Here is an 18,267-nt window from a genome sequence, read left to right as displayed (position 1 = left end):
CCCCTTCCCCTTATTTATTTATTTGTTGCCATGGCTACCAGGAAGCTTAATGCTTAGTTTTGTATTGGTGGTAGCCTCACTGAGACTTTTTTTCTGATATAATTGTTTATCTATTTTTCTTTATTCCCTTCTTAGTTATTTGCTTTTAACTGTATTTTTAAAATCACATTGTACTATAAGCCGTACTCAATTCTTTTTGAAAGGAGGCAAGGCATAAATAAGCAGAAAAAATTATTAAGCAGCCATTTTGCACCAGACATTTTACCAGGCATTAAGGTTATAAAAAATGATTATAGCCAGGTAAGGGAGACAAATATTTTCAAAAATCGTTATTACTTTTTTATTAACTGAATGTTTATATCCCCCCAAAATTCATGTGTTGAAATCCTAACCCCCAATGCAATACTATTAGGAGGCAGATCACTTGGAGTGATTAGATCACGAGGCTGGAACCCTCATGAAAGGGATTAATGCCCTTATAAAAAGGACCCTGTACAGCTCTCTACCCCTTCCATGTGAGGTCACAGTGAGAAGATGGCTGCTTATGAACCAGGAAGACAATCTTCACTAGATGCCAAATCTGCTGACATCTTAATCTTGGACTTAACACCCTCCAGAACTGTGAGAAATAAATTTCTATTGTTTATAAGGCACCCAGTCAATGGTATTCTGTTAAAGTAGCTGAAAACGACTAAGACAGATGTGGTGTGGTAAGTACAAAAGTGAAATTCTATGAAAGTGTCATAGAATAGATGACACTTGAGCTGGCTCTTGATTAGTGACAGGGAGTTCGCCAAGTGGATATCTGTGCTGAAGAGTGAGGGTTGTGGTAGGTACTGAATCTTTGGAGAAGAGCAATCTGGTCAGATTAGACTAGCTGGACTATAGATATGGTAGAATCCTTTGTGATGGCAGGATCCAGAGTGAATGATTGCCAGGAAGATCTGAGAGTGGGGGTCATGATCTCTTTATTGCAATGCACTACTTTTTCTTTGTCCTTATATTTCCTATAAAAGCTTATATGAAGGAGGATTAATAAGACCTACAAATAGCATAGTCTTTTTTACAAAGTAAATAAGTCCAGTACTCCTTTCAGCTGCACATATACAAAGTAAGTCCACAAGAAAACTGTAGCTTTCTCCCAGAGTTAAAATCCATATCTAAATGCCTGAGACATTTATCACGGCGGTTAATTTAATACAATGTACAAGAGAGATGGAAGATTAGCGAAAATTGAGAGGGGCTTGTATGTGCGGGTTAAGACAGCCCTAGTTCTTAGTCTTTGATCTTCGTCTCTGGTCTTTGATGTTATAATGATTATCATATAACAGTTTAATTGTGGTGAATACTACAATTTGGGTGGATCTTGTAATTTTCAAATTGTGGAAGTACAGCATTAATTTTCAGCAACGTGCTCTAATTTGGCTAAGATATTGTTATTTAGCATTACATCATTTTCTGTTTGTTATTGTATGTAATCAAGACAATAAACTTATACAAACTTGAATGCCACAACTGCCTGTGTGCCATGGCTGTGTTAGTAGGCAGACAGGGAGTTGAAGCATGGCCTGTGTGTTCATACCAGTTATTTTTATGACTGATTGAAAATTTAGATTGACTGTGTAGCCAGTCATGCCAGTATGTTGTAATAGTTATTTTGTATGTTTGGATTTAACCCATGTAGACAAAAAGATCACTAAAGTAAAACTTTGCCTAAAAATATAATTTTTATAGGTTATCCATTTAACTATCACTTCTCATTTCTGTCCTTGTTATTCTATTGCTTGAGCTATAAATCGAAGTGTACACAATTACCACTGAATCCACACCATATGACCCTGGCTGCACATGAGAACAAATAACTATCCTATGTAAGAAATAGAGGTGTTTTTTAAAGGTTTCATGTAAAGATTCCATATCCTGGGGGTGGCTCCATAGTGTAGTGGTTAGCATGTCTGCTTTACATGCAGAGGGTCCTGGGTTCATGCCCCAGGTGGAGCCATAGACCATACCCCGGGTGTGCCTGGCCCTGGATGCGCCTGGCCCTGGATGCGCCTGGCCCTGGATGCGCCTGGCCCTGGATGCGCCTGGCCCCTGGCCCCAGGTGCACGCCACGAGCATGTGGGAGGAGACACTCCACCTTCAGAGATCCAGTTCTTTAAAAAAGGGGAAATGGCAACATCTATAGGTCAGGGGTGGAAGTGGAACGGCGGAAATTAAAGAGGGAAAAAAAGAAAGATTTTAAATCCAATTTTTTCCATTGCTTCCTGTAGACAGATATGTCCACAAAAAATATGTTGACTTCAAGGAATAATAAAATTACTATTAAGGAAGCAGCAAATCCTTAAAGTAACTATTTTAAAGGAAAATATCATTATAAATATATTCCTGAGAAGATAAAACAAAATAAATCTTTTATATTACCATTAGAGAATTCCTTTGCGGACGGAAAGTTTTCAAAGGCTGCTCGTAAACCATAGAATAAAATCTAAACCTTTAGTATGATATCTTTTGTATTAACTTACCAACTTCCTTTCCACTATTCTCCCCTACGAAATCTTTGCTCAAGACTTACGTTTTTCCTGCTTTTCTCTAAAGATATCACATGTTCTTGCCTCGGGACCTTTGTATTCAAACTTCTCTCCCTCTATGCATAGCGACCTATTAATACTATTTTTGTTTATATTTACTGAGTGATTACTACTCTTACATACACTATTTATTTAATTCTCACAATAGGCCTATGACATAGATAGCCCGATTCATAGAAGTAATTTACTCAAGATCATATAGCTAATAAAGTGACACAACTCATATTTATATCCAGAGCTTTCAGAGTCAAGGACAGGAGCTCTTATCCACTAATATGGACACTTTCAAGTCAGCATTTTCTTCTCTGTGAAGCTTTCTGAGTCTCACATGTGGACTTAGTCTCCCATCTCACATTGTTGACAAAACTATATGCAATAAATGCATTTATTCTATTTTAAGTGAATTGGGACTTTGGTTCCTTCATTCTCTAACATTCTTATCTCTTTCACATTCATTTTCTGTTTAGTATACTGGTATAAAATTTTTAAGGGACTTGATAAAGATTTGCCAGTTGAAAATATTAATAACAAATGATGAAAAAATAAAGCATTCTGTCAAATTTCCCAACCACCTTATAAGGTATGTAGGTTCTTTGATCTAGCTCCAGTTTATAGGTAAGAAACAAGAGTTTTTTAATTCTTTGCAAGTGTGTGTTTAAAGGTATTACCTCCCTCAGTATTTGGCTTTGGACAGCTTGATTAGAATCAGGCTATGCTTAGGCTAGATTCAGACTATTACTTAGTCTGAATCTAGCCTAAGCTTTAATTTCCTCATTCATAAAATATGAGATAATACTAGTACCTAGTATATATACAAGGTTGTTGTAAGGGTTAAATGAGATAATACGTAAGTCAGTCTTGGCAAGTGCCTGGTAACTTCCATTTTTGCAGTCATTCCTTGAAAATGATTTTATAAGACAATATTTAATATCATGAGATATTGATAATATAATCTAATTAAAAATCAGATTATAAAATAGTATATACGAATAATCCTATTTTAGTTATGTATAAATGCATAGATAAAGGATAGAAATGATATATTCTTGTTAAGAATATTAAACTAATATTAACCTCTAGATAGTAGAATTTCTGATAATTTTTGGGTCAAAACTAGACAAAAATGCAAAAAGACAATGTTTTTCTTTGGTGTTCTCGACTTCTTCTTTCATTCCCCTTTTCCTATTATCCTTGGTACACAGGGCACTCAAATGCTTTCGCCTTTCTCTTTAGAGGAGGGTCTGTTAAATCAACTTTAATTTATAAATGTATTACCTCCCTCAGTGTATTTTCTTGTTAACAAAGAACACAGGACAAAGTCAGAGGAATATATAGTCATTTTCAAAACGTGTGACTCTGTAAGCAATATGAGGAAGGTGTTTAATGAACACATGGCTTGCTCCACCTAAATAAAACAGCTTGATGTAGTAAAATGAGCACTGAATAAGTGTAATGAGCATAAGAGATTTCTTCATCCCTTCTTCTTTTTGGAGCAATGATATAATAGTATTTCGGTTTCCTTTTGTGGAATTACTGCTCCTCTATTAAGTGAAAACTTGATGAGACCATAAATCAAGGTATCTGCTGAGGAGTGGGCAGATGACTCAAGAGTTAATCTGACTCACCCTGGATCTTTGACGCTAATGGAATGATGCGGGGATAGGGAAAAAGCATCATTTGGTTCCTCTTGTATGAAGGCCTTTCTAATCTTGGCACTTCAGGCTTCGCTTTCCTTCTCTGAGGACTCTGTTGTCTTCCAGTATATTCCTTCTTGCTTAGATTAGTCAGAGAGGCTTCTGTTGCTTACAGCCATATACTTGCATCTGATTCAAGGTATCAGGAGACATAATGGCTCTCTGTGAAATACTTAGCATCTCTGGTTTTATTTATTTATTTATTTTTTTCACATGGGAAAAGGAAGTGGTTGGACTACATGGTTTCTAATTTCTCATCTAACTCTAAAAAGAAATAAATATATAAGGCTAGCTTTCCTTAGAAGTCTTTAATAATTCTGAACATATGCCTATTTCTAGATGAATAGGTTGGGGGCTAATGCACTTTCCCATTAACTGTGACTTCTAATTTGGTCTTTTAGCATGCCTTCAGCTTCTAGGCCCTGGAGTCCATTTAAGGTCATTTAAGCAGAGGCCACATCTGTGGTATCTGAATTATCTGGCTAAGCATCCTGAACTCATTGGATATTTGCCAACCATATGCTAGATCAGGGCCTGTCAGAATGGCCTCATTTTGAAAGACTATTTAAATGACAAGAGAAACTACATCTGAGAGAAAGGAAAACATGGATAAAGAGCCAAAGGAATTGGCACAGCTGGATATCATTAGCAATGATCAAACCTTACCCAGTATAAAAAGCAACAGGCAGTGAGTTAGGGGGAGTGTGTATATGTGTGTGTATGCTTGTTTATGTATGCATGTGTCTGTGAAAGAAAGTAAGTGTGTAAACGATTTTTCAAAATCTTGCTTCCTCTGCCTGCTTTCCCCCCCTCATTCCTAAATTGAATACTTCTACTGTGTCCAATAGGAGTGTTTGTTGTATTGAAATCATCTTAGAATTTCAGTCTATGAGGCAGAGTCTTTGATGCTACAAGCTCAGAGGAGGGTTAAATAATTATATTATTAACAGAAAAAAAGTGCAAATACTAAACAGCAGCTGGAGAATCTAAAAACTTTGAAAAACATCAATGGAAGATCCATATTCTTTTTTCTCCAGTTATTACATATTTTATAATGATTAATTTCCTGAATATAAAATATCTTTATGTCTAATCATTGATTGTACACCTGAAATTAATATAATATTGTATGTCAACTGTAACTGAAAAATTTTTTTTAATTAGTAAAAATAAGTAAATAAAATAATACCTTTATTTTAGTAAACAATAATTTGGAAAATAATGAAGTATGTGTAAAGGAGCAAATAAATATTACCTATTTGGTTACCAATTTGCTAAATAGAAACAAGACAAGAATTACCTTAGCAGCTCTTAATTTAGCTTTATAAAGAGACCTTTAAAATAGTTTTCCTGCAGGTTTTTTTTTTAGAAACTTAAATTTGTTGTTTTACATTTGCTACCCCAGAGCTCACCCCCTTTAAACTTACTCTACTGTACCAATCTCTGCTCACCTACATGTGTAAGCCAAAAACCCCCACAACCACACGTATCCATAGCACATGTCAAAATAGAAAGAGATAGTCAATACTAATAATTGAGCATATGCGGCAAGTACCACACCAAAGATTTTCTGTGTCGCCTCATTTACTCCTTATAAAAGTTATGATAAAGGTACTATTCATATGCTTATTGTACTGATGAGAAAATTAAATTTTAGAGAGATTAAGTGACTTGCTCAAGATGGTCATAAACTAGCTACTGGCAAAGCTGATGTTTCATCTCAGATCTACCTGATCCCGAAGCCACTTTGCTACTGAGCGTAAGGGCAAAGAAAAGACACGCCTAGACAAAATTGTAAAGGCAAACGCCTGTGTTTAGTACTCTTTCTCAGCCAGTACGCACCCTTTTTGAAAGCAGTGTTTGATGAGAAGAAGGGTGTCCATTAAGAGCTTTCTGTATTAAGGTGGGTGAGACAGTCTGAACATTGTGATGTAGAGAACACTACTAGAACATTAGAGGTGGCATCTAGAACTATACTAAGTATGATCTTATTTAATTCTTTCAATTTACAGATAAAAGTCTGAGGCCTGAGAGGCAAGGTTACAATTTCTTGGCAGTGATAGAGTATGCTTTAGAATCTGGGTCTGTCGATTCTCTTAATCTAGAGCTTTCTGATCATACCGAGGCCTCTTTGTTTCCTAATGTACATGAATCTGATGAAACAAAATTATTTTGAATGGACTTTGGAGGGTATTTCTTTCCCTCTACTAGATGATTTTCTCTGATACAATTTTTTTAGGCCAAGCTACATAGTGACTAATGTTTACTCTCAAGGCTTTGTATCTTTCTGATATTTTATTAACAGAATCACATGAGACTCAACCAATTCATATCCCTAAGTTTTAAAATCCCAATGTGAAACTTTTTCTGTACCATCTGTCCTATGTGTTGTTTTAATCTATATGGAATCACTTAAGGCAGAAGTTGTGCCTGAAACGGTTTCATGTTGCAATGTGTTCTTTTTTTCTATTTTGATCTTTGTTTTATTTTTTAAAATAGAAAAATATGTTGAACACAAAGAGTAACCAAACGAAACAACAGTATAAATCACAGTTTCTTCTTGTAGTTTAATGGAACAAATAGTGTAGAAAATAAAAGGATAAATTGATGCATATAGATTTATGTGTTTGAATTTCTATAACTTGCTCTCAAATGTGCTTACCTTAGAAGAGTTCATTCTAAACTTTTCCATCACAAATTCTGTGCTTCTCTTCGATCTAGAAATTAAAGCCATTATTTAAGCCACTTTATGTTAGTTTACAAGGTATTTGTCTTTCTCATTGGTTTTGACCTTAAGCTCGATCTTGAGCCTATGAGTTGACTACTTAAAATAATTAGGTTGCAGAAATAACAAAAACATTGCTTATTAGGATAAAGCTGATGTGAACATAATGTTCATATAGTTTTCTTCTGATAAAGTGGTCTGGAATTCCCAGAAGACTAAGTAAGAATAGATAGTGAGGGTAGGTGTTATCAGATTTATAGACTTGTGATGCAATTCTGTGGATGTCATTTGAGTAAGTATATGTTTTGCAAAACTAAGCTCTGCCAGCACCACACCCAGAACACTTACTACAGTATGCATTTCAAATAAAGTCATATGAATTTTCTACACTGATGCTTTTTTTTAAAAGAGTTTGCTAAAGGCTTGGGTTGTTAAATGAAATGCAGAGAAGAATATTTAAATGCTGAGTGACAAATGAGGGTGATGGATGCCTATAATTCATATATCTAGGAATCTAATTTATCATTACTTTGAGAAGAAAAGCATACTAAAGATTAAGAAATGACTATATAAATCTCTTACATTTAAGAATGTTCATAAGCTAAACGAATTAATTTACATTTAAGTATGTAACACAAAATGGATATTTGTACATTTTTTAATTGAAATAACATTGTATAAATATAAGGTGTTCAATTTATTAATTTGATATATTAATTTATTGTAATATGATTGCCATTGTAGCAATAATTAGCACTTCTATCACATTATATAATTATAATTTTTTTTAGGGGTTGGAATAATTAAGTTTCAGTCTCTTAGTAAGTTTGATGATTATAATACAATATTTTTTCTATATTCCCTATACTTTATATTAAATCTCTAGATCTTATTTACTACTCATTGTAGATTTGTACTCTTAAACATCTGTCCTATACTCTCTGCCCCATCCTCTGGTAACCACCATTTTGCTCTCTGTTTTTATGAGTTTGGGTTTTTTAGATTCCACATATGAGTGACATCACACAGTATTTTTCTTTCTCTGTCTGACTTATCTCGCTTAGCAAAAAGTCTTCAAGATCCATCCATGTTGTGATAAATGACAGAATGTACTTCTTTCTCATGGCTGAATAGTATTCCAGTGTGTGTGTGTGTGTGTGTGTGTGTACTGCATATACTTTATCCATTCATCCATCAATGGGCACTTAGGTTGTTTTCATATATTGGCTCTTGTGAATAATGCTGCAATAAACATAGGATTGCAGATATCTTTTTTCTTTTTATTTATTTATTTTTCAATTACAGTTGACATTTAATATTATATTAGTTTCAAGTGTATAGCATAGTGGTTGGACATTTATATAGCTTACAAAGTGATCCCCCTGATAAATCTTGCACCTACCTGACACCATATATAGTTATTACAATATTATTGACTACAAACCCTGAGCTATACTTTACATCTCCGTAACTATTTTGTAACTGCCAATTATTTACTTCTTAACCCTTTTATTTTTTTCATTCAACCCCCAACATCCCTTTCATCTGGCAATTATCAGTTTGTTCTCTGTATCTATGTGTTTGTTTCTGTTTTTTGTTGTTGTTGTTCATTCATTTTATTTTTTAGATTCCACATATTAGCAAAATCATATGGTATTTGTCTTTCTCTGTCTGACTAATTTTACTTAGCATAATACCCTCTACTCTAGGTCCATCCATGTTGTCACAAATAGTAAAATTTTATCCTTTTTATGACTGAGTAATATTCAATTGTGTATATATACCACTTCTTTGTTCACTCACCTTTGATTGGAGCATTTAATACATTTATATTTAGTAATTGTTGATAGGTGTGTAGTTATTGCCATGTTATTAGTTGTTTTCTGATTGTTTTTATAGTTCTTCTCTGTTCTTATTCTCTTACCCTCTTCTCTTGTGTGTTGATGACTTTCTGTAGTGTTGTGTTTGGATTCATTTCTCTTTATTTCTTCTGTATCTTTTGTAGATTTTTGTTTTGTGGTTACCATGTGCCTCTGTATACCAACCTATGTTTATATTTTAAATTAATGGTCACCTAAATTCGAACACGTTCTAAAATCACTACCATTTTTACTCATCCCCTCGTTTGTTTTTGTCATTTTTTTACTTCTTTTGTGTGTATCTCTTAATTTATTTTTGTAATTACACATGATCTTCTTAATTTTGCCTTTTAACCTATATACTAGCTTTAGTGTTGGTTGATCCACTGCTTTTATTATGTGTTTATCTTTGTCACTGAGAATTTCTTTTTTGCAATATATTTTTATTTGTACTTGTGATTTATTTATTATTATTCTTAAAGAAGTCCCTTTAACACTTTTCATAGTACTGATTTGGTAGTGATTAATTCCTTCAGCTTTTTCTTATTTTGGAAGCTCTTTATCTTGCCTTCTATTCTAAATGATAGCCTTGCTGGGTAGAGTAGTATTGATTGTAGGTTCTTGCTCTTCATCACTTTGAATATTTTGTGCCAATACCTTTGGCCTACAAAGGTTTTGTTGAGAAACCAGCTGAAAGTCTTATGGAAATTCCCTTGTGTCTAACTAATTGCTTTTCTCTTGCTGCTTTTAAGATTCTCTCTCCGTATTTAAACTTTGGCACTTTAATTATGATGTGTCTTGGTGTGGGCTCCTTTGGGTTCCTGTTGTTTGGGAGTCTTTGCACTTCCTTGACTTGTATGTCTTTTTCCTTTGCCAAGTTAGGCAAGTTTTCAGTCATTATTTCTTCAAGTAGTTTTTCAATCCCTTGCTCTCTCTCTTCCCCTTCTGATGATACCCCTATGCTGTGAATATTGTTACACTTGATGTTGTCCCGGAGGTTTCTTAAATGATCCTCATTTTTTAAAATAAATTCTTCTTTTTGCTGTTCCAATTAGGTGTTTTTCACTACCTTGTCTTTCAAATTGCTAATTTGTTCCTCTGTTTTATCTAACCTACTGTTGATTCCATTTAATGCTTTCTTCATTTCAGTTATTGCATATGTATTTTTGATATTCTGTTTTCATCTAGTTTGGGTGTGTATCCAGAAGTGGGATTGCTGGTAGATCTATTTTTAATATTTCTTGAATATCCATATTGTTTTCCATAGTGGCTGAACCAATCTGTATTCCCACCAACAGTGCACAAGGTTTTACTTTTCACCACATTCTCGCCAGTGTTGTTACCTCTTATTTTCTTGATAAAAGCCATTTTAACAGGTGTGAGGTTATCTCTCATTTGGTTTTGATTAGCATTTCTTTGATGATTAGTGATCAGCAACTTTTCATGTACCTGTTGGCCATTGGGATGTCTTTGGAGAAATGTCTATTTAGTTCCTCTGCCCATTTTTATTTTTATTTTATTATTTTATTTTATTTTTTTAGGCGAGGCAACCCTTGGTTGACCTTGCAGATTGCAAGGAACTTGTCAGCTTACAAGCCCCCCTTTTATTTTTATTTATTTTTATTTTTACGCCTACAGCATCTGGTCTTCCTAGGTGGTCTCCCATCCAAGTACTAACCAAGCCCGACCCTGCTTAGCTTCCGAGATCAGATGAGATCAGGCTTGTTCAAGGTGGCATGGCCATAGACCCTTGGCCCATTTTTAAAATTAAATGTTTTGTGGCTTTTCTTGTTGTTGTTATTGAGTTGTATGAACTTATGCATTTTAACATTCACTAATTAAATGGTATTCAAAAATACCTATATCCTTATACTATACCTTTAGCACATGGCAAAAAGAAAATTAACAGTATTTAAGCCTTCAGAAATTCTTTTCTCAATTCTCTGATAGTGGTAAAAGCTGAGAGGAAAAAGAAGGTTTCTACATATTTTATGAGAACCCCTGTTCTATGATGTTGGGGAATAAAATCCTATGTGGGACTTAGATTTATTTATTAACAAATATTTACTAAATGTCTACTCCGTGACAGGTACTGGGCTAGGTTCTGGATACATTATGATAAATGAGATATACATTCCCTCTGCTTCCTGAAGCTTCTGGGCAAGACAGAAAAGATAAATAAATAATTATAAATTGTGAAAATACTATAAAAGGAACAAATAGGATCTCTGGTAGGAAATATCTGAGGTAAAGGAGATTGGCAAGGAAGGCTTCTATGAAAAGACATTTAAATGGAATACGTGGTCAAGTATGGTGGGAGCGAGGTGGTGCTTTTGGTTGCTACCTATTATTGAGCCCCGGGTTAAATTTACTTTATATGTTATTTAACAACTCTATAATATGTTGCCCATATTACTGATGAGCAAACCAAGGCCTTAGTTATGAAGATCACAAAGCTAGTAAGAAGTGAAAAAGGGTAGGGGATTGGTGGGGACATAATCCTGCATCTGACTCCAGAGTTTGTAGCCTTTGAAGCTGTAATTCCACTTCTAGAAAAACGATCATAAAGAAATAATCAGAAATTCAAATACAAACTTAGTAAAAGGAAGATTCTTTCAACCCACTGATTTTCAAATTTCTACTTGTCTTTTATTTGGAGACTGAGAGAGATTTCAGATTGAGTTACAGTTTTATTTAATAACGCTCCTTATCTCCCATTTTAAAACGATTTATATGTAAGAGGTTATAAAATAGGGAACCATCAAAATTCTAGAAAAGTGGTCAGATTTTATCAGGTTGTACTTAGAGAAAGGCAAATAATAGAGTGGGAAGGGAACATATAAAGTAAAAAGGCAAGAAATAACCACAGAGGACATGGGTTTCGAGTAATGAGAGAAAGTCTTTCAGTCAGAGGTTAGCCTGAAAGATACTGTTTTCTCCCCACTACCTGAAACTAATGAGAGCTCTAGGGTTACCTCAAATACAATTACAGAAGGCACTCTCAGAGATTTTTCAGGAAGCTTTAACAAAGAGTGTTCACATATGATGGGCACGTCTCCAACATCTTAATTCCATGAATTTGTGCAAAATTAAACAGAAACAGAAAACCTAGGGCAATAGAAAATATATTTAATGAAATCTATGTATCTAGGTTTGAAAGTTACTGTACTTTTAATGACTGACTATTAAATAAAGCAGGCTGAGAGAATAAAAGCTCTTGATTAGAATATTCATCCTGATCCATAGAATTCAAGTGAACTCAAAAAGAGTTGGGAGGCTTTGGCTAAAATAAATGATAAAGATTTATTCAAAGGTCTTAGAGTTTGCAAACAGAAAACACAGCTAGGTAAAAATTCGAAAGTGTCCCGAAGAAGAAAGAAAAGTTAAAAGTTCTTGTAATAAAAAGCACATTCTTGAGAATTATCAGTCTTGCATTGTTAGCTCTAGGATTGCTCCAGGATGGTTATCAGTCAGATGTCAAGCACTCTGGATGATGGATGCCAGGTGGTCCGGAAGATGGGCGCCAGAAGGTCTGGTTACATCTGGTACTGATGTCAGGTGGGCTGGATATGTGAGTCTTTCAGGAGGTAATTAGAGGGTTATCATGAGGTTCAGATGTATATCCAGGCATTGATACAGGACTGGAAAGTTCAAAAACAGTTTAAGTTCTCAGACTAGTTAGAACAAGAATTTGTTTCTAGTCTTTCCTCATGCCTCAACCTTCATAATGTTAATAATTTTAACAGCTTGGCTAAAATGACTTATGTATTCCTTATCTGCACTCTTTTCTCAGGACTCACCTAGATTATGGTCCTATAGAAACTAAATAATGTGAGAACATGCAAGAAAATTTAGTAAAAACTAGGAAATAAGGCACATGCTCACACACACACACACACACACACGTAGGCAATATGTCTTCCAATATAAAACACGGACAAAGGCCATTCAAGAATTGTGTAGGGAATGTACTTAGTTCATAGCTTGCTTACTACTGATGGAAGGTCTAGACTTAGGTAACTCAAAGACTTTGTCAGGTAGAAATGGTGGTGGACAGATAATCTTAGATTTATGGTCTATTGGTCATTACCAGCTTATATCTAATCCAGCAATTTGATCCTAAAATTTCTTTGTTAAATATGCTATAAATACGCCAGCTTCTTAAATGCTTTTTGAATCTGTTGTAACATCTTACTGGTTCTCTCATTAGTTAATGAGTTAAAGAAAAATCTTTTACAGGTGTTAATTTTATATTTGCTTGAGAGTCATGAATTTTTTTTTTTTTTGAAAATTATTCTTTAACATGAAAGATAAAGAAACTATCCTCTTTACTTAGTTCAGTGAGTGGGCTTGTTATTTGTAATTTGCTATGAATATTTATTCCTATAACTTGATTTATAAATCACTATGTAATTTCATGCCTATTACTGAAACCTTAACTAATTCTTTCAAATTAGTGCTTTTGCAAATGAACCTCAAAAACTTTAATTGGTGAAATACCCAAATTTAGTGGACCTAATGAATATTTGTAGTCAGGACCCTAATGTCCAGAGTGGACAGACTAAGTAATGAAAGGCCAATTCAGTGCTACAGCTAAGTAGAGCTGACATCAGCAGAGATCTTTCTGTATCTGATTTCCTCCTTTGCCTCATTCTCCTTTAATCTTCCTGCATATACTTTGCATGTTATTTTGAGACAAGTTTTTTAAAGAACAGTTGAGTGGACTCGTACTTTATATCTATTTGCATGCCTTTGTTATTTGCCATTTAGTAAAGTGAATAGATACCCAATTGTTGACCCAGTCATATGTGCTTGGGTTTTATGCTTACAGTGTTCCACTGATCTGAAAGGATAGAGATTCCCATTTGACAAGCTGTGCTCATTACCAGATTTCTCCATTTCTTAGACTGGAAGTTAATGACAGATAGTTGAAATTGCTTTGAATTATGAGGAAACTCTTTGATATGAATAAAGTGGACTGATAACAAAGATTTTACTTTTTGATCACATCTCATTTGTCTACATTCCATTAATTCTATGTCTGTGGTCATTGACTGAAGGTGTTTTGTGTTCGTTATGCTAATGTGCTGTGGAAATAGTACCTTTTTAAGTTCCCAGCTCAAAGTAAACTGCCTAGCAGTTGAAAGTGATAACTTGAGCTTTACCAGGAGCTGAAATCAACACCATCAATATCTTTTTACTTTTGTAAAAAAAAAAAAAGTAGTTGAAATGTAAATACACCAATTTTGCCTGATCTTATAAACCCATTAATCATTTTTCTGTAATTGTAAGGGAATTGTTATATTATTGAAAAAATTAAAAAAAAAATTAGGGCCTTCTTTTGTATTCTTCTATATTTACTTGTTACAGACAAGTCAACTTACTGTTAGGTTCCTGAATGGGAAAGTTCCAAAAAAGTCTCAAGACCTCTTATTGTATTCTGAAACTTTAACCTTTTCTAAAACAATTACTGTGTATTGCTTTGACACTAACTGGTGATGTGATGTTTGTCAAGTCAGTTAACCTCTTCCTTCTAGGTTTCCTTATCTTGAAGAGGTGGTTATTGGAGTAGGTGATTTGGAAGATTCCTTTTAAGTAAGCATTTTTGAGTCTACTTTGGACCTTTGTCTAGTGACAGCAGGGATTTACAGGCTCTAACTAATTTGCAAGTTTTCGCTTAAAATAATAACACTCTACATTAGTGTTTACAGTTTACAAATTACTCCTAGCAGCAGGTTTGTCCTTCATAACTAATAGGTTGTTGTGCATAGTAAATGTTCAGTATATGTTGTGAATTAATACATTCTACTATAAATATTTTAACCTTCCTAGTTAAGGTTTGAATTTTCCAAGTATTAGAATAATAATAGATAAAAAAAAAAAAGTTTGGCCTTCACTCATTTTCTTTTTTGGAATGAGTTAATTATGTCCATTATAATAGAAAGTAAATAATTTCTTAAGTGATTTGCAAAAGGTAAAATGTGGAAAGAGCACTGGATTTGAAGAATTTGTTTCTAGTCAAGCACCATAACACAGTTGGAAAATTCTAATCTCTTATCTGCAAAGTGAGAATAATATCCCACTTAGTTGTGATACATATAAAAGCACTTCATCATTTGCAAAGTGCTTTACAAATATGAGCTTTCTTCATTCTTTGGTTAACTTATACAACTCTATGTACTAGATTAACATCTATTAATTCTTTCTCCTCAGGATTGAAGTGGAAAACTGGAAAGATTGATGGACTTATGCTCATATAACCAAGCTGAAAAGCCAGGTCAACTATAAGAAGGTTGAATTCCATCCATCAGAAGTGAATGAAACAAAAGAGCCAACCTCCCTAATCACTTTGATCACTTGAATGATGACTGACCACAGACTGCTCATTGATATCCATCATAAAGATGGCCATAACAGATGTGATTAGCCCCACTATAGATAATTTAATGGGAAACAACAATGATTAACAATATGGGACTGGAAATGAAGAAACCTGGCTTTAGACTGCTGCCGATGACAAGGAATATGATCTAAAGTTAGTCACTCAGCCTTTCTGAACCTCGGTTTTCACTTCTGTGAAATTATGGGTGGGAGGAAATGACTTTCATACTTCTTATTTGGCATCATTGCTGATTAACTGTTCTGGACATGCCTTCCAATGATGCAATTGAGGTAGGCATTTTCTTTTTGTTACTTTTTTATGTCATTTCAAATTTATCTGGAACAGTATTTTAAACTGTTCTTTATTTCGTGCTTACTAATGATTGCATTTTAGATTAGTCAAAATATTAGTCCTGGCTTTTATAATTTGATGCTTAAAAGAATGTTTCAAAAGGCAATTTAAGGAAATTTATAATTAAATTTATCTGTTCATGATTCGGAGAATGGATTAGGCAGGTTCTTTTAACAGCAAAAATGATTTTTCTCATTTAATTAAAGTAGATCAAAGAAGAAGGTTTTTCTTCAATAACCCATCATTTCTCAAACTTAAAAATATTTTGAAGGTGAGTAAAGCAATATTCTAAGCTCATTTTTTACAGAGAAAAATTTTGCTTGGGAGAACTAAACAAATACATTACATCCTGACGTTAAGACTGGTAAGGCTGGTAAACTGTCTTCCAAAGGAAGTAGAGAAAGTGGTCTCCTTGAGACTTGTAAACATGAATCAACCTGGTGAGGCAATTCATGAATCAATCTTAAATAACTAAAATGAATCAGGGCCTTCTTATGATATCACATAGCTTGTCACCATTTACTCATTTACCTGTCAACCTTCTTTGGCTGTTATAAAGCCCAAATAAAAGCAAGAAGTGAAAACTCAGAGAAATGTCTCAGGACTGGAAAATTTTCTTGAAGTGGGATCAAGCAGGATGGTGGCTGAGCACTGAGTCTCTACAGCTGACAAGCCCTTGCAGCTATGCTTCTGCCTACTGCATTGTTACTGGTACACAGTTGGGGTTCTATTAGGGAAGATAAGGAAACAGCTCTTGGTGAGGCAGCAAACACCCATATTACCCAGCATACTCATATCTGATTGACTCCCTCTGAGTGATTACCTGTTTAATCACAATTTCAAATTTTTACTCCTTTACTTTTAGCTACAGAGCTACCAGAAGAGTTAAAAAAAAAAAAAGAAAGAAAAGAAAACCTAAGAACTTCTTTCACTTGCACATTACCGAGGTAACTGCCATGGAATCACAGAACTCTGAAGAACAGTGGTCAATCTCTGTTCTAGTTTGTCAATTTTTCTTAAATCGTGACATCTAAAAAAAAAAAAAAAAAAAAGACATGATTTGGGACTAGTTTGGCATGCAGAAAATCGATCTGTCAGCTCACTTGTTTATATTTTGTAGATGTATTTTAAAACCGTCTCCTCTTCACCTGTATACCATATTAACAAAAACTCTCTATTCCTTCAGTAAAATTTACCCATTGAGGTCCACAGTGCTGAAAACAAGGTTAAGGCGGCTATTCTCTAGTATACTCTATGTCTTCTCTCCCAATTGAGTAGTATATTTACCAAGACTCAGTTGTGCTTTCCCAAGCAGTTCCTGATAGTTGTACTTGTTATTGTAATAATGTAATTTAAATATTATGTAACCAAAAATATATGAGTGTAAAAATAAAAGTGTTGTTTGCGAGTACTAAGTTGGCAAAAATTAACTCAAAATGGATTATTGACCTAAATATAAGAGCTAAAACTATAAATCATCTAGAAGAAAACATAGGAGTCAATCTTTGAGAACTTGAGTTCTGTTAAAATTCTTAGATGGGACATAAAAAGCACAAACTAGAAAGAAAAAAAGCAATAAATTGAACTTCATCAAAATGAAAACTTTTCATCTTTGAATGAAAATGAAAAGATAAGCTATGAACTGGAAAAAATTACTTGTAACACATATACCTGATAAAAGACATATCCACAATAATAGAGAATAAACAAAGAACTCATAATTTAGTAATAAGATAAATAATCCAATTAAAAATGATTGAAAGAGTTGAACAAATAATTAAATGGATGGTGCATGGTAAGAGTCAGGTTTCTCATTGTTGGAGAGGGAAATTACAGATAGGCAAGAAGAATGAACCCTATGGTACCAGACTAGAGTCAGAGACATCTTATTTATTACATTAATATATGCACAAATGGATAGATACAGAAACAATTATAGATCTGTGTGTATACATGAGTTAGCACACATAACTCATATGTCTGCTAAGAGGGCATAGGGAAGTTCAAGTATAGCTGGGCCTCATGAAAACAAGGAAGTGAACTATACAGTCAGGTCTCCTGAGAACTCATTAGGCAGGCAGCTTCTCTCTCTGCCTCTGACACTCTGTGGTCACATGGTGTCTTGATTATCTCCCCTAATGCTGCTACAGTCTCCAATTTTTCTTACAACTGGCCTTTTCTGTTTATGCAACTGCAAACGGCCACCAGCTTAAAGTTCACCTTAGCTTAGAGCTCAAGGCCCACCACCACCCAACTGACTTAATCTCTCTGTCTTTTGGATCCAATTCTTCTGAGGCTCTAACTGTCCTGGCTTGGGTCAGCTGTGTCTGGGGAGCAGGTGTTACTCATGTAAACATGGCTGCGGGACAGGTAGCTTTATAGGTATCCTGGCTCAGAAGGACTGTGTGCATTCGTTTCAGTGTTCCGCTGTCACTGTCATGAAATTCTTAATTTTTGAATGAAGGCTCCGTAAATTATGTAGCCAATTCCGTTGCGGGAGAGAGTTGGTAGTGTGGGTAGTTTCTCTTATAAGGAGTTGCTGGCAGATAGGGAATATTTGGTGTATTTAATGTCCTAGTTAACAAAATTAGGCTTCTTCCTTCTTTGTACTCACATTTCTGTTTAGTGCATTTAATCAGAAAATATAGGCTCCTAATAGGTGTAC

At 34.4% G+C, this 18,267-nt stretch overlaps 1 protein-coding gene and 1 pseudogene across 10 annotated transcripts in view; one reads left to right on the top strand and one right to left on the bottom strand.

Annotated features, from left to right (window-relative positions):
• The window catches only part of LOC120605063 (uncharacterized), a 144,714-nt gene that overhangs the window by 69,021 nt on the left and 57,426 nt on the right, over positions 1 to 18,267 (top strand). For 3 of the 10 annotated variants that reach the window (XR_005653503.1, XR_005653502.1, XR_005653512.1), the window contains one exon: positions 15,083 to 16,192. The exons of 3 other annotated variants lie outside the window; for them this stretch is intronic. The gene's annotated coding sequence lies outside the window, so the exon portion shown is untranslated. Of the gene's footprint in view, positions 1 to 10,612; positions 12,428 to 14,406; positions 14,465 to 15,082; positions 16,193 to 18,267 lie in introns of those variants that run through there. 4 more of the 10 variants (XR_005653510.1, XR_005653509.1, XR_005653511.1 and 1 more) reach the window with 3 other exon arrangements.
• LOC120605149 (uncharacterized) lies at positions 10,499 to 10,617 on the bottom strand (annotated as a pseudogene).

The sequence above is a fragment of the Pteropus medius genome, unplaced genomic scaffold (assembly GCF_902729225.1).
Source record: "Pteropus medius unplaced genomic scaffold, Ma_sr-lr_union100, whole genome shotgun sequence".
Lineage (NCBI taxonomy): Eukaryota > Metazoa > Chordata > Mammalia > Chiroptera > Pteropodidae > Pteropus > Pteropus medius.
This window is presented reverse-complemented; position numbering and strand designations above follow the sequence as displayed.